A 12,617-nucleotide genomic window follows, 5' to 3' on the forward strand; every position below is an offset into this window, starting at 1 on the left:
GGGCAAACAAAAGAGGAACCTCTGTGCTTTGTAAGAGGAATCTTTCCCTTGGTCACAGACAAAAAGCCCCAAGAAAGAATGCAAAACTATTACATCTTCTCAGAAAACAGTATGGAGTGAATAACAGCTACAACTTTGCAAAATGAAGGAAAGCACGTTTATGCTTGCAGTAATTCAACAGAGATCTTTTTGGTTCCATAAGAAGTTTCACTAGTGGGGGAGGAAGGGGAGAGAAATACCCTAAAACAAAACCAACACAGTTCAAAGACGGCATTATAGCTTCAGTCATCAAACTCCGGAGCCATAACAAACACTTGGTAATCTGAAAAAGATTAAATGGCTGCCAGGTTAGAGTGTTCTGTGAGCGAGAGATAAATGAGAACACACCAAAGGTCCAAAGTATACCAGCTGAATAAAACCCAATTTGTTCTGTGTTCCAAGACGACACTGCTCTGTTGAGCTTCATAAGGAGAAGGAGGCTGAGTCCAGCCAATGCTTCCTTGAACAGGAAAACCCCTGCCCTGCAAATCAACAGCGAGAGGAGCCAGAGGGTGGAACAAAGACCCTTTCAAGCACAGGAAAATCAAAAGAGGACAAAACAACTACTGTGAAAGAACCCAGACTTCTATACCCTACGACATTTTCAAAGCTGGGTTTTTATGGGAATTCATTACTTTACTGTGCACCCTTACACTCAGTGTTAATATCATATTAGATCTCTTAAATTATTCCACTAGCCCAAACCACCAGGAGCCAGCTGTGGCAAATTCAACAAGAGGAAAGATCCGATCGTACACTGCACAGATAGAACTGAGATAGGAAAGTCCCAAAATTAGGACACCTGTCAAACCAACAGTTTCCATGTACAAAATATAGGGATACAGAAGGATTACTCAAATGGTCTCAGGAATTCATTACATTGCAGCCCACTGCGTCCTGCCAACACGCACACTGCGCGCCGTTATCGGTTTTGATGGTGGGCTCTGTGGAAAGTCAAGTTTCCTAGGAACACAACTGAACTGCCGCGAGTGTCCGGAAGGAAAAAAATAACAAAGATAAAGTAACATAGAAAAGTTTCTAAAAAGTCAGTTTTTGTCTGAATGGACACTTCTGTACTATTTATCAAAGACATGACGGCACTGTGTATCACCGAAATCAAAGGGCAGTGAGTGACAGAAAAATAAAGCTTGTGGGAGTTTCCTGATCTATGGGTCTCGCTGCAGCCCTTTGTATAAAATGTCATTGAAAAACAAAAATATTGAACTGCAGCCAGCTCCTCACCAAAGCACAGGAATCAAAGGCCTGGGATAAAAGAAAGGAGCATGGGAATACAGCACGAAAGATGTAGGAAGAGTTTGAAAGAATTCTGTGAAATAGGATCTATTAGAATTGGCGCTACCAGAACGTCATGCAAAAATCAGCCCAGTAAAACAACTAAATCTGAGGTCTCCAATTAATTTCTCTCATGCTTAAAGCACTACCATAATTATGTTTTGCCCTTTTCAGACTTCAATAGCAAAGTACTTTTGATTTTCCTTCTTGGTTGCCACGTCTCCCTTAGCAAGTGCAACATCACTGGTCTGAACAATTGTAACAGAAGGAAAAACTGATTGCCATCATTAATAGGTAAATGAAATGGGCTGTTTGGCTAAAGCCAGGTAATCTTCGTTCCTATTATAGAATGGCCGGAGTTGAAAAGGACGATAATTATCATCTAGTTTCTTGAAACGCAAGCTTACAGTGCGGAGAATAAATATAAGAGTTTGCTTATGTCAGTGACGCTGCTATTAAGCCAGCTAAATTATGACCGTAATGAGACCTTGGTGTGCACATCTGTAACAGAAGAACTGGCAGAGTGAAGTACAGAGACTTCTGGCTTTTGCTTGGGCCAGGAAATAAAACAGCACTTTGCTTTTCTGGCTGCTTGACTTCCAGCACCATTAGCACTGCATGCAACCAACAGGATGAGCTTCATCTGCCATCCTGACACCTCTCATCAGTGCCACTGCAAGCCCCTAACACTGCTGCAGCACCCTCCAAGGAACATCCAGCTGCAGCGCTGCTACTGCTCCACTCCTCCCTGCTGACCTGTGAAGAATGCAACATTCTGAACTGCATGCTTGGAACACACATTCAAACATCATAAAAAACTCTTTCAAAGTCAAAGCTTAAGGGTTTGTAGTTGTTGTTTTAGGCATTTGGCAGTACCTGCAAACAGAGCCTGCCCATAACGCGGGCCAAAAGGACAGGTCACAACTTGGGACACCTTCAACACATCAAAGATTCAGCAGGAACCTTAGAAATGCATTTTCCAAATGAACAGTCAAAGTCAAACAGCTTCTGGATTATGTGATCCATGTTAAAGGGGCAAAAGCAACGTGCCTTCCTCTTGGTATATTACTTGCTAGGAATATAACTGATGACCTGCAGGTATTATCACTCAAGAATAAGAAGGAACGTTTTCACAATAGGTTATTCGTGAATGTAATATGGCACCATAAATTTGCAAAGGAAAAAAAAAAAGGAAAGAACAGCTCTTCTGTTCAAGTCTGTGAGGAGAGACAGCTAAAGGAAATTATTCAGACATCCCTTCCCATCTCCTACCATCCAAGCTGAACACAAGGTACAAGAGTGTTAATTCCATGCAGCATGGGAACACTGAAATGTTGAAGAAGCAGCTCAGCTGCTGCCCCTGCATGTCGTACAAAGGCTCAACTTACAGAAAAGCAGCAACAGAAGCAGCAAGGAAATCAACTTCCAGGAAGAAATGACTAAACCATAACACAAGTGGGGAATTTCTCATCTCCACTAGAAATAATGCAGAAATCCTCCCCATGACAAACACTACCTACCTCAGGGCACTACAGAGAGCCCTGCTGACAAGAAAGATCAGTGTTTTGGTACCAAACAGATGAAGCTCAGCTCACTGATGCCCTCGTAATTTCTCATCATTTATTTCACGTGCCACAAAGGAACAAGGTATTTTTTAATGGATATTTTTCCATTTAAGAGTTGGAAATAATTTTACAAGTTAAACCTAACAACCAAGCTGAACTTTGCTCTAAGAGCAGCAGAATTTGTATCCACTTAAGTGGATAATCTCTCTAAGTGTTTATAATGACTGTGTTTACAGAAGCTTTATTTGACTGCATCAGTGTACGATGTGATGAAGTAGAATGCCACGTGAGCTTAGACAAGGCTCGGCTGTGATAAGCTGACTCCGTTTGGATTTGGCAAAGCTGCTGAAGCGTACTGATAATAACGTTATCCAATTTAACTAGATACATGCTGGCCTAAGTACTTTAAATACCTACAGAAGGCCTTATTTTCTTCAGGGAGAAGATGGGGATTAATTAGTAACCACACAATCTATAACCACATGATGTAGAATATAAAATACTAGTTCATTCCTAGGAGAAATATTAATCATGGAAATAAAAGACTTCTTTTGATGCAGCATTAAGTATTTAAACAAGACCTGCAGCACTGGGGAGTGCTGGCAAAACCCAGCCACAGTGTGGGGAAATGATGCGCCATCATCCAGGAAGAATTCTCAACCTGACTTCAGTTCTCAGCACTGACTTCCATCCTGCTCACACCTTAAAAATCTGCATTTGGCCTAATCTCTACCATATTCAGAAATGCAGTAGTTTACACATTAGAATATGGATTATTTCCATAAGCATACATTTTACTTGCATTTCATCTGTAACCGTATATTCACTAAATGCACAGTGCACTACTGTGTGCTTCAGTTAAGCAGCACTTTGAATCTAGTACATCACTTTAATAATATATACTTGAATTCATATGCCTGACCCCCTCAGAGGGTCTGGACAGAAGAACAAACATACAAAGTCAGCACTGCTGGGACTGTTACGTTGCCAACAGCTCTTGAAACACTAAGAACACTTACTGTAATGTGATAATGGAGAGTATTTTCTTCTGGCGTGTGTTCAGTGACAAATGGCAATGACTCTGCATTCAAACTCAAAATGCAGATCTGAGAAAATGAACATACTGCTGCAAAAAGTTACTGGCTTTCAGCTTGGAAATTAGGTTTACATACAGCAAAGCTCTAAAGACACAAAGATCGGGCTCACAGTTACTAAGCAGTAAGAGAAGGAAACAAGCAACAGAACAATAAACATGGAAGAAATTTAAACTAGAAACAGATTCAGGTCACAAGAGCTCCTTTGATTTGCCCTTTTCCCCAGCTAGGAGATGCAATAAAAAAGGAAAGAATGTGACATAAGCAGAGACCAGACAGCCATAACGGCTTGGCCTGTTCTGGCCTCACTCTGCATTCTTTCAATACATATCTATATGAAATTCCAAGCAAATAAACATTTCTCTTTGCCTCAACTGCCACCCACTGGAAAAGGAAAGCAACATTAATTCCAATCTGCAGTAGCCTAAAATAGGTCAGAAAACCAGCCCGACAGATACTATTGCCTGCACCAAAGTTCTGGAGTTGCCTTGTAAATCTTAGCAGCACTGCTAGGAATGGGAGAACTTGCAAATTAAACTAAAGCAGAAAAGAGCAGCAAGCAGGAGCAGCACTTCTCCCTGCCCCAGGAGATACGTGTTTTGGTTCTATCACCAAGGTTTCAGAAAGGAGCAGGAGTTTACAAGGCTGAAGTGAGAGGGCACTGGGGCTGGTAGCATCACTCTAACAAACGTGGTCCAACAAGGACAGGTGGCATCACGTAGCCCAGCAGCTCTCATCTCTGTGTGATGCTGCTCCTGCTGCAGCCAGCTCCATCACTACACCCACACTGCTGCTCTTGCCTTGCAACAGTGATCCACCATCTTCCATGTGCAGATGGCAGTGGCACTGCTGCTTCCCAGTGGCAGCATCAGCCCCGATTTCCCCTGTGACGGGCAGCTTCAGCGGGCTCAAGGGGCGCCTGTTGGGAAGCAAGTTGGTGGTGCAGGTCCAGTAGCTTTATCGTTTAAGTAGCAACGCAAACTGAGAAAGCCCATTGGAAAAAAAACCAACATGAACTCCTGCCACAGAGCATTATCATCTACTTTAATTTTTGGTGTATACGTTTATTCTAGCTGAAGCACCAAACAGGAATAGCAGTGGCATAATGTCTACATGCAGAAGCATGCATGTCAGAAGCAAGGCCAGCAGTGTAACTGCATGCTGCACTTTGGAGGTGACACTGAAATTCAGCCTCAGCGTAAAACAGACTTTCCTGCAGACACGCATTCTGGTGAACCTGCATGGGAGCTGTGATGGCACAGCTACACAAATCAGCAACCGTGGCTGAGAGCAGCGGGCAAGTCACCCTGCATGACACTCCAACGTTCTGACCTCCTGGAGAAGAAACCAACCTCCGTTCAAATCTCTGGGCCCAAAGGGGGGACAACCAGATTCCCTGAGATTCTCCCACACTTTTCTCAAGCGTACATCCAGTGAAGTGAGTCTGGCTAACAGATGAGCTGAGAGGTACGCAAGGATTCCAGATTCCCTCACTGTAAAGGCCTGCGGAAAGTGCAGGAAAAGAAAACATAACAAACAGACTAAGGGCCTAATGCAAGTCCCATGGGGATTAACAGGAGGATCTGCCAATTCTTTGGTCTAAACCCAAATTTCTGCAAAACGACCTGCAGAAAAAAATTCTACTGGGACAGAATTATCCAGTAACATTCCTCCCATTAACAGTGAGAAATACAAGTGAATGTAATGCGAGAGATTCTTACAATTTCCGGACAGATAGATCCGCTGTGGATATTTGCCCACGAATGCTGATGGCCACTGCAGCATTCCCAAGTCATTAGTAAGAAAATCTGAGTTCATTGGAGGCCATGGGCACTGGCTAACACATGCTCAAGAGCAGCTGTTGAGCAATTCACAGCTCAGCAAGGACACAGCATTAATGGACCAGCACCCTGGATGTGAGCAACAATCATCGTTTCACTCAGCGAGCAGAAGCAGCAGTCTGTTAAAACAAAATTAGTCTATCAGTATTGAAGGAATCTGTTATAAATCTACTGCTTACATGCAGAGACACTTGTAGGACTGAATGTTTCAGATCCTATTGCAGGATTATTTATTGATTTAACCCGGAGCAGAAACAGTCAATTACCAAAACCAGAAGTCCTAGCAGCACCTACTCCATGCAAAGTGACCACCCATGCTCGCTTACAGGGATGTGCGTTAAGCACAGTTTTCAAAGTAAGCAGGACTAAATCTTACCTTCACAACAGCTTTCAGTAATATATTCTCACAAGCAATGCATTCCTTAGTGAGAAAAGTATTGAGTTCTGCAGCCCAACAGACACCAGCAACATCAACAGAGGTACCAAGTGCTGCTTCCTGTGGTTATTTTGTCACACCAGCAAAACGTGAAGTCACCCAGAGACATTACAGAATGCACCACACAGATCTTGAGATAAGACCTACATGGCAGTCGGTGCCGTACCATAAACACAACAATTGTCCAGAGTTACTGCACTGTGCCTGTTTATACTCATTTTCCAGCACAATACAACATAACAAGGATATGACGGCCCCTGCAAGCTGCTGGCTGGATCATACTTTCTAAATCCTTACCAAATCTTTTATGCAGGCTTGTTGGAGAAACTTCCCTTCTAAGGGAGAGTTACAGGATTCCTCCTTTGCTGAAAGAAGAATCAAATTCAGCCTCAGCTCAGAAAAGCACGGCTCACAGCAGCCACCACCATGTCTGCAACAGCTCGGCTGCACTGCTCTTGGACTTAGTGGGGGATTTCCCAGGAAAAGGCACTCTGCAACAGCCAAGCTTAACACAGCCTGTCCACTAGACATTCGGGGTCAGCTTTTCAACACTCTGCCTACATCTTCAAGAATCTACATCTACAAAAGAAGAAAGCCTCCCAGACTTCATTATCCGCAGGATAAACCTGACATGCAGCCAGAAATGCCTCTTCTGTAAGCCATGTCTGATATTTAGCATCAAAACTGGAACATGGACAGTGGGCTGAATGTGAGCCAGCAGTGTGCCCAGGAGGCCTGTGGCATCCTGGCTTGTATCAGGAATGGTGTGGTGAGCAGGACTAGGGAAGTCATCCTGCCCTGCACTCGGCATTGGAGAGGTCTCACCTCGAGTACTGTGTTCAGTTTGGGCACCTCAGCACAGGAAAGACATGGAGGTGCTAGAGCAGGTCCAGAGAAGGGCAAGGAGGCTTGTGAAGGGCTTGGAAAAATCAGCCCTATGAGGCTGAGGGAGCTGGGGCTGTTTAGTCTGGGGAAAATGATTATGAATGAATATGATTAGCAGAGGGTTGTTCGAGTTAGGGTACTACGGTTAGGCTGAGGTTGGACTTGATGGTCTTGGAGGTCTTTTCCAACCTGAGTAATTCTATGATTCTATGACAACATGAAGGAAATCAGTACAAAGTATCACCGACCAAACACTTGGTCCACATGATAGAGAAACCACAGCAAAGCCTGACCTGAAATCAGAGAATCTGAGGAAGAGTCAAATGCACAGATAAGGATTTCAGTAGACTTCTAGTAAATAGGTGGTGATGAAGGGGGGAATAAATAAATAATATGAATGTTCCAAAGGTAGCTGGACATTTGAGTACTAACAGCCACGGCAATTTCTATCACCTCATCGTTACAGAGCTGCCATCCCAAAAGCTGAGCTGATTGAGTTCAGGGCTGAGCAGCGTTACCACTTCACGGCTCAGGGATGGGGCACAGAGCTGGGGCTGAGGCCCACAGTTACTGCAGATGTTTCAGGATACATGGTATTTACGGCGAGTAGCTGGGTTTTAACCACGCTTATCAACACAAATCACAGGTGAGGCTGCAGAAGACTCAACACAACGCAAATCAGAGCCATTCATGCAGAGATATCTCAACCCAACAAGACCAGGTTTCACTCACACCTCTAAGGAAAAGCACGAGAGATGGCAGGATAAGAATGCACGTTATATACCCATTTTCTTCTCCCAAGTGGGTAGCAACTTAGAATTCTGGGGAATGAAAAGGGATGCTGCTTTTTATTGTTTAGGTGGATCTGAAGGATTGCTCATCAGGGAACAGCAAGTGCACATCTGCCTCCTTTAGGAGGGGTCCTGATAGAACATTGCACTCAACAGTAAAAAAAAATGAGCAGGAAAAGCTGAGAGGATCCCACAAGAAACACTCAGCACTTTCATGCGCTTTTTTCTGTTGTTGTTATTATGTCTTTAGAGAATTTATTTTATGGTCTGCCTCTTTGTTTTGCAGCTGCTGATACACATCTGCCTCACACCATTTCCTTCTCGCAGTCAGAAACGGTCCAATCCATCAGCATTTAGAAAATAGCAACTGCTAATTCAATAGCTTCAAAATGCAGCTTACCGCATGGACGGCAGGGCACCTTCTGTCACTGAAAGGTTGTCACACTGCTCCATTTACATTCCTTTTCATTAAAGAAAAAGGCAGCTACAAAAAAATCAGAAAGATGCAGCTGTACACACGCTATTCCCACTGTCCGTATCAGTGGTACTTTTAGTAGCAGAGTCTGGTCCAGATCAGAACAGACATTCACACTACTCCAGTCCCACCAAGGGCAGATTCGTGATGATGTCCCTGGGACTCCTGTGCCAGATCCCTCATTTCTTAACCCTTCCTGGTGACTCTGAGAACAGCAGCAGAACGGAGGAGCAGTCAGTACAGTCCAGGAGGCCCCATGGGGTTAGTGGCTGCAGGCTACCTCCTACAGAGCAGACTTCTACAAGATTATTCAACAAATACCATACAAAGGTCATGAAGCAGCTTTGCCTTGGAGAGGTAATGCCTCAGCAACAAAGCACAAAAACTCAAAGGCAGTTAAAAATAACTGCCTTTCAAATGAGAACCTAACACAAGTCACTTCAGTATTACTGCTACCAGTACCACAGAGAGCCCTCACAGCTCATTTCCTCACCGTATCTTCGCAAAGCACAATCAAGTGGATGGATCTGATTTTTATTAGACACTTTTTGGCTAGAACCTGACAGCCAGGATGGAAACAAGAACAACTCTAGAGTAAAAAATCCCATGGCCTTTCTATAGTGGATGATTAAATGAGGAATTAGGTTCCTGATGAAGCCAGTCAGCCCTCCGACTCTGCTGGTAAATCCCCTGTCATCTTTGTCATTCGGCTCTGACTCACATGCAATAGCCATTTCAGTCTCCAGCCTATTCCTTCTTCCCTCCATCCATTTTATGGTAGGTTAAATACATACTCCAAATATTTAATGAAGAGTGGCAGACTACATGATGCATTTCAACTGCAGCACCGAGAGACACACCTGACTTAGCCTTAGGGAACTTAAATACCTGGGTCAGTGAACCCAATACTGGCAACATACCTCAGTGCTGGCCAACACCTGGGACGTAGTTACACCGTATGGCACGCGCCAAGGCTCGCCTTGCTGCAGCTTTGCTGTAGATGCTATTGCAGTTTGCTGGACAGAAGCTCACCGCGGTGCACCCAGACGTGCTGCAGTCCCAGCCCAGGTGGCAATGCTGCTGTGGAGTGAGGGCTGGTGTAGGGGCTCCGCTTGGCAGGAGGTGTGTGAGGTGTGTGGTGCAGCAAAGCTGAGCAATGTAGCACGGGGTGGAGGAGCGAAGCAACAGGACGACAGCAGAGGCCTTCCAACAGAAACCAGGATGGATGGCAAATTGTAACTACTTGGCCCCAAAGCACCCAATGTGAAATGAGCTTCAGTTCTGATGGCTGCAGCTTTTAGACATTAGAAGAAACCTCCGAGACCTGAAAGTTTGTACACTTCTAGGAAAGCAGTTATTTCAAGAGAAGATGTCATCTTTCCAGGTTTTACTGATGTTTCCTTGAACTGTGTCCTATCAAAGAATCGAGTTTTCTTTGAAAGACTCTTCTGAAGGTTTCTCTTTAACCAAAGGACTTACAAAACTTCAGAAGTAACAGTTTAAATACACTTCCTCCTTTACGCAGTACCTTCCCAACTAGCTGTGTGATCAGAGGGCTCCGTCTGTTCTGCAGCACTGTCCCACAGCTCCATCCAACAAGAACATCGTAACCCAGCCCTCATCAGGCACACCCACACAGGAGGGTCACAATTAGGAAATACAGATGGGAAACAGTTTGAGAACTGTTCAGAGCAACCCGAGCATCTTCCTGATCACACAGATTCAGGGACACAGAACTACCTTACCACACAGTCAGTACCTGCACATACATTACAGCCATGAAACAGTGCGGGTTCTTACACTTCTGTGTCAGCCACTGAGTGGCAGCAATTCCTTCGAACCTATGTCTGAATTATGAGATGTAGGATGAAAAATTCCAAGTATCCAAGAAATTCTTATTCACTTTTACAAAGAGGCTAAAAAAGAGCAGAACGTTTTACATGTACTGGCAGTAGATGGATCAAAACAGACACTGACAGCATTTAAGTGTTCCTTAACCTAAAACACCCAGCTGCATTTTAAAAGCAGATTTTAGTTATGAAACCCACAAACACACCCTAATCCACACGTTGCAGCCTCTTACATTTCATTCTTCCCTCAAAATTCCCATAGCAATGCCTTGGGGTAACAGAAAACCAGCAGAACAATGATTAAATATGAACTCCTTTTCAACAACTAAAAGAAATCGGAAATGCTGCATGCAGGCTCTTATGATTATTGCTCAAAGCGTCTTGTTCAGAAAGCTGTATTGGTTGTGGCAGGTTTTACTCCCTGTGTGATCGATACAATGTAGCACAGCGTTATCACACGGAAGGGTAGGACAGCAGGGCAGGCTGCTTCCTGGCTTACTGCATTGTTAACAGACAGAGCATGTGAGATGAGGCCAAGGTCCACATGAGATTTGACAGCAGCCGGACACATGAGAACACCCAGAATTTTGACACATGCTATTTGCAGAGGTGTATAGGAGCTGCAGTCCTGACTTTAAACCCACCCTTAAGGCCAGGAAAGGTGCAAGCACTGTTTGCCCACACCTGCAGTCTGTGCCCGTTTGGCTCTGCTCCTGCAGCTGCCCAGAGGCGGGGCACACGGTGTGTCTGTACCAGCACTCCGTGGTGAAGCAGCACAGCCGGGTCAGCAGAGCCACGCATCCCTTACTGCGGTGTTTCACACCCTAATGAGAGCGGGGAATTCCCCAGCGATGAGCTGAAAATGGGTTTGTGAGAGATGCACGCCCGGCATGCACACAGGAGGAGCGGGCACTGCTGCTCCCCCACTACTATTGTCTGCCAGCAGCCAGCTGGAAACCGAGCGTGGGGAGAACGGGGCATTACCTGCCTCACACCCACTGCCGCCCACAGACAGAAACTGAGCATCGGCACGCGCGGGTGGGAAGAGAAAAAGAAGAGAAAAAGAAGAGAAGTAAAGAAGAAAAAGTACGAAATCTGCGTTACCGTCTCGGCGATCCGGGAACGAGCCAACCCCGCGTCCCTGCCGAGGGCAGAGGGCACACGGAGCTCGCTGCCGCCGCATCTCCTCGCACGGGACGCAGCCCCCGGGCCGGCCGCTGCCGGACCTGCCCCGCTCGGCCCCGCGCCTGCCGGAGGACCCGGCCCCATCCCGGCCCCATCCCGGCACCGCCGGAGCTCGGCTCCTCGAACCGGCCAAAGCGCACGGGCCCGAGCTCGACCCGCACCGCAGCCCCAACACGGAGGCGCTCCGCGGAGGAGCCCCGCCGCCGTGCCCCCCCTCCCTCCGGGCCGCCCTCCCCTCGCGGCGGGCCCGGCCGCAGCCCCCTCTCCCCTTCGGGAGCCCCACGGAAGCCGGATCCCGTCTCGCTTCCTCATTCACCCCGCGCCGGGCGGGGCGGGGACGGCCGAGCACAGGGTGCCGCCGCTCGGGGTCCAGGTGCCCGCACTCACCGCTCCGCAGGGCGACCGCCGAGTTCCGGGCTCGATCCCGGCAGAGAGCGAGACAGAAACTGAGCCGCACGGCAGCGCCCGCCGCCGCGGCCCGGCCCGGCCCGGAGCTCCCCGCCCCGCGCTCCGCCCACGGGGCGCAGCCGTGGCCGAGCGCTCACCTGCGGCCGCCGAGCCGCGCTCCGCCCCGGAGGTGCCGCGAGAGCCGTCGGGCTGCGCCCCGATCCTCAGCGCTGCCCGCTCGCTCTGCCCGCTCCGGTCCCACCCGTCGGGCAGCGCGATGCTTCAGCAGCGCCCGGAGCGGCCTGATGCGAGGAAAGGGCTTTCCTTGGCCCGGCGCGACGCACGTGCGGAGCAGAGGAGCCGTCGCCCCGCTGCTGCTGCTGCTGCTGCTGCTCGCCCCTGCCCTGCGGGGAGTGGCTTTCAAGTTTCCTCACCGCTTTGCCGCACTTCCTCTTCCAGGCTCTCGTTTGCAACAGTGTGTTGGTGGCTTTAGAGCCGTGGCTGGCGTTACGGTGGCAAGGCCGAAGCTGGGTGGGCGCCCTCGGTGTTCCCGAGGCGTCAGCCCTGTGCGAGCCTCGGGTCTCCAGCGGTCACACGTGGGGTGGTATAAGTAGGAGAGGACACGGAGTCCCAGCACGCCCTGAGCTGGAAGGGACCCGTGCGGGTCGTGGATTCCACTCCTGGCTCCACTCGAGACCCTCCAAAAACGAGGCCGTATGTCCGTGCTGTACGGATGGCTCTTGAGCTCTGTCAGCTCGCTGCCATGGCCGCAGGGG

General features: G+C 47.6%; 1 protein-coding gene across 4 annotated transcripts in view; it reads right to left on the reverse strand.

Moving 5' to 3' along the window:
- PRKCD (protein kinase C delta) overlaps window positions 1–12,127 on the reverse strand; it is a 41,404-nt gene extending 29,277 nt beyond the window's left edge. For 2 of the 4 annotated variants that reach the window (XM_072347456.1, XM_072347450.1), the window contains exon 1: window positions 11,842–11,969. The gene's annotated coding sequence lies outside the window, so the exon portion shown is untranslated. Of the gene's footprint in view, window positions 1–11,373; window positions 11,467–11,841; window positions 11,970–11,999 lie in introns of those variants that run through there. The other 2 variants (XM_072347451.1, XM_072347453.1) reach the window with 2 other exon arrangements.
- Between the last annotated feature and the right edge of the window lie 490 nt (window positions 12,128–12,617).

Source organism: Excalfactoria chinensis, chromosome 12 (assembly GCF_039878825.1).
Source record: "Excalfactoria chinensis isolate bCotChi1 chromosome 12, bCotChi1.hap2, whole genome shotgun sequence".
NCBI classification, from domain to species: Eukaryota; Metazoa; Chordata; class Aves; order Galliformes; family Phasianidae; genus Excalfactoria; species Excalfactoria chinensis.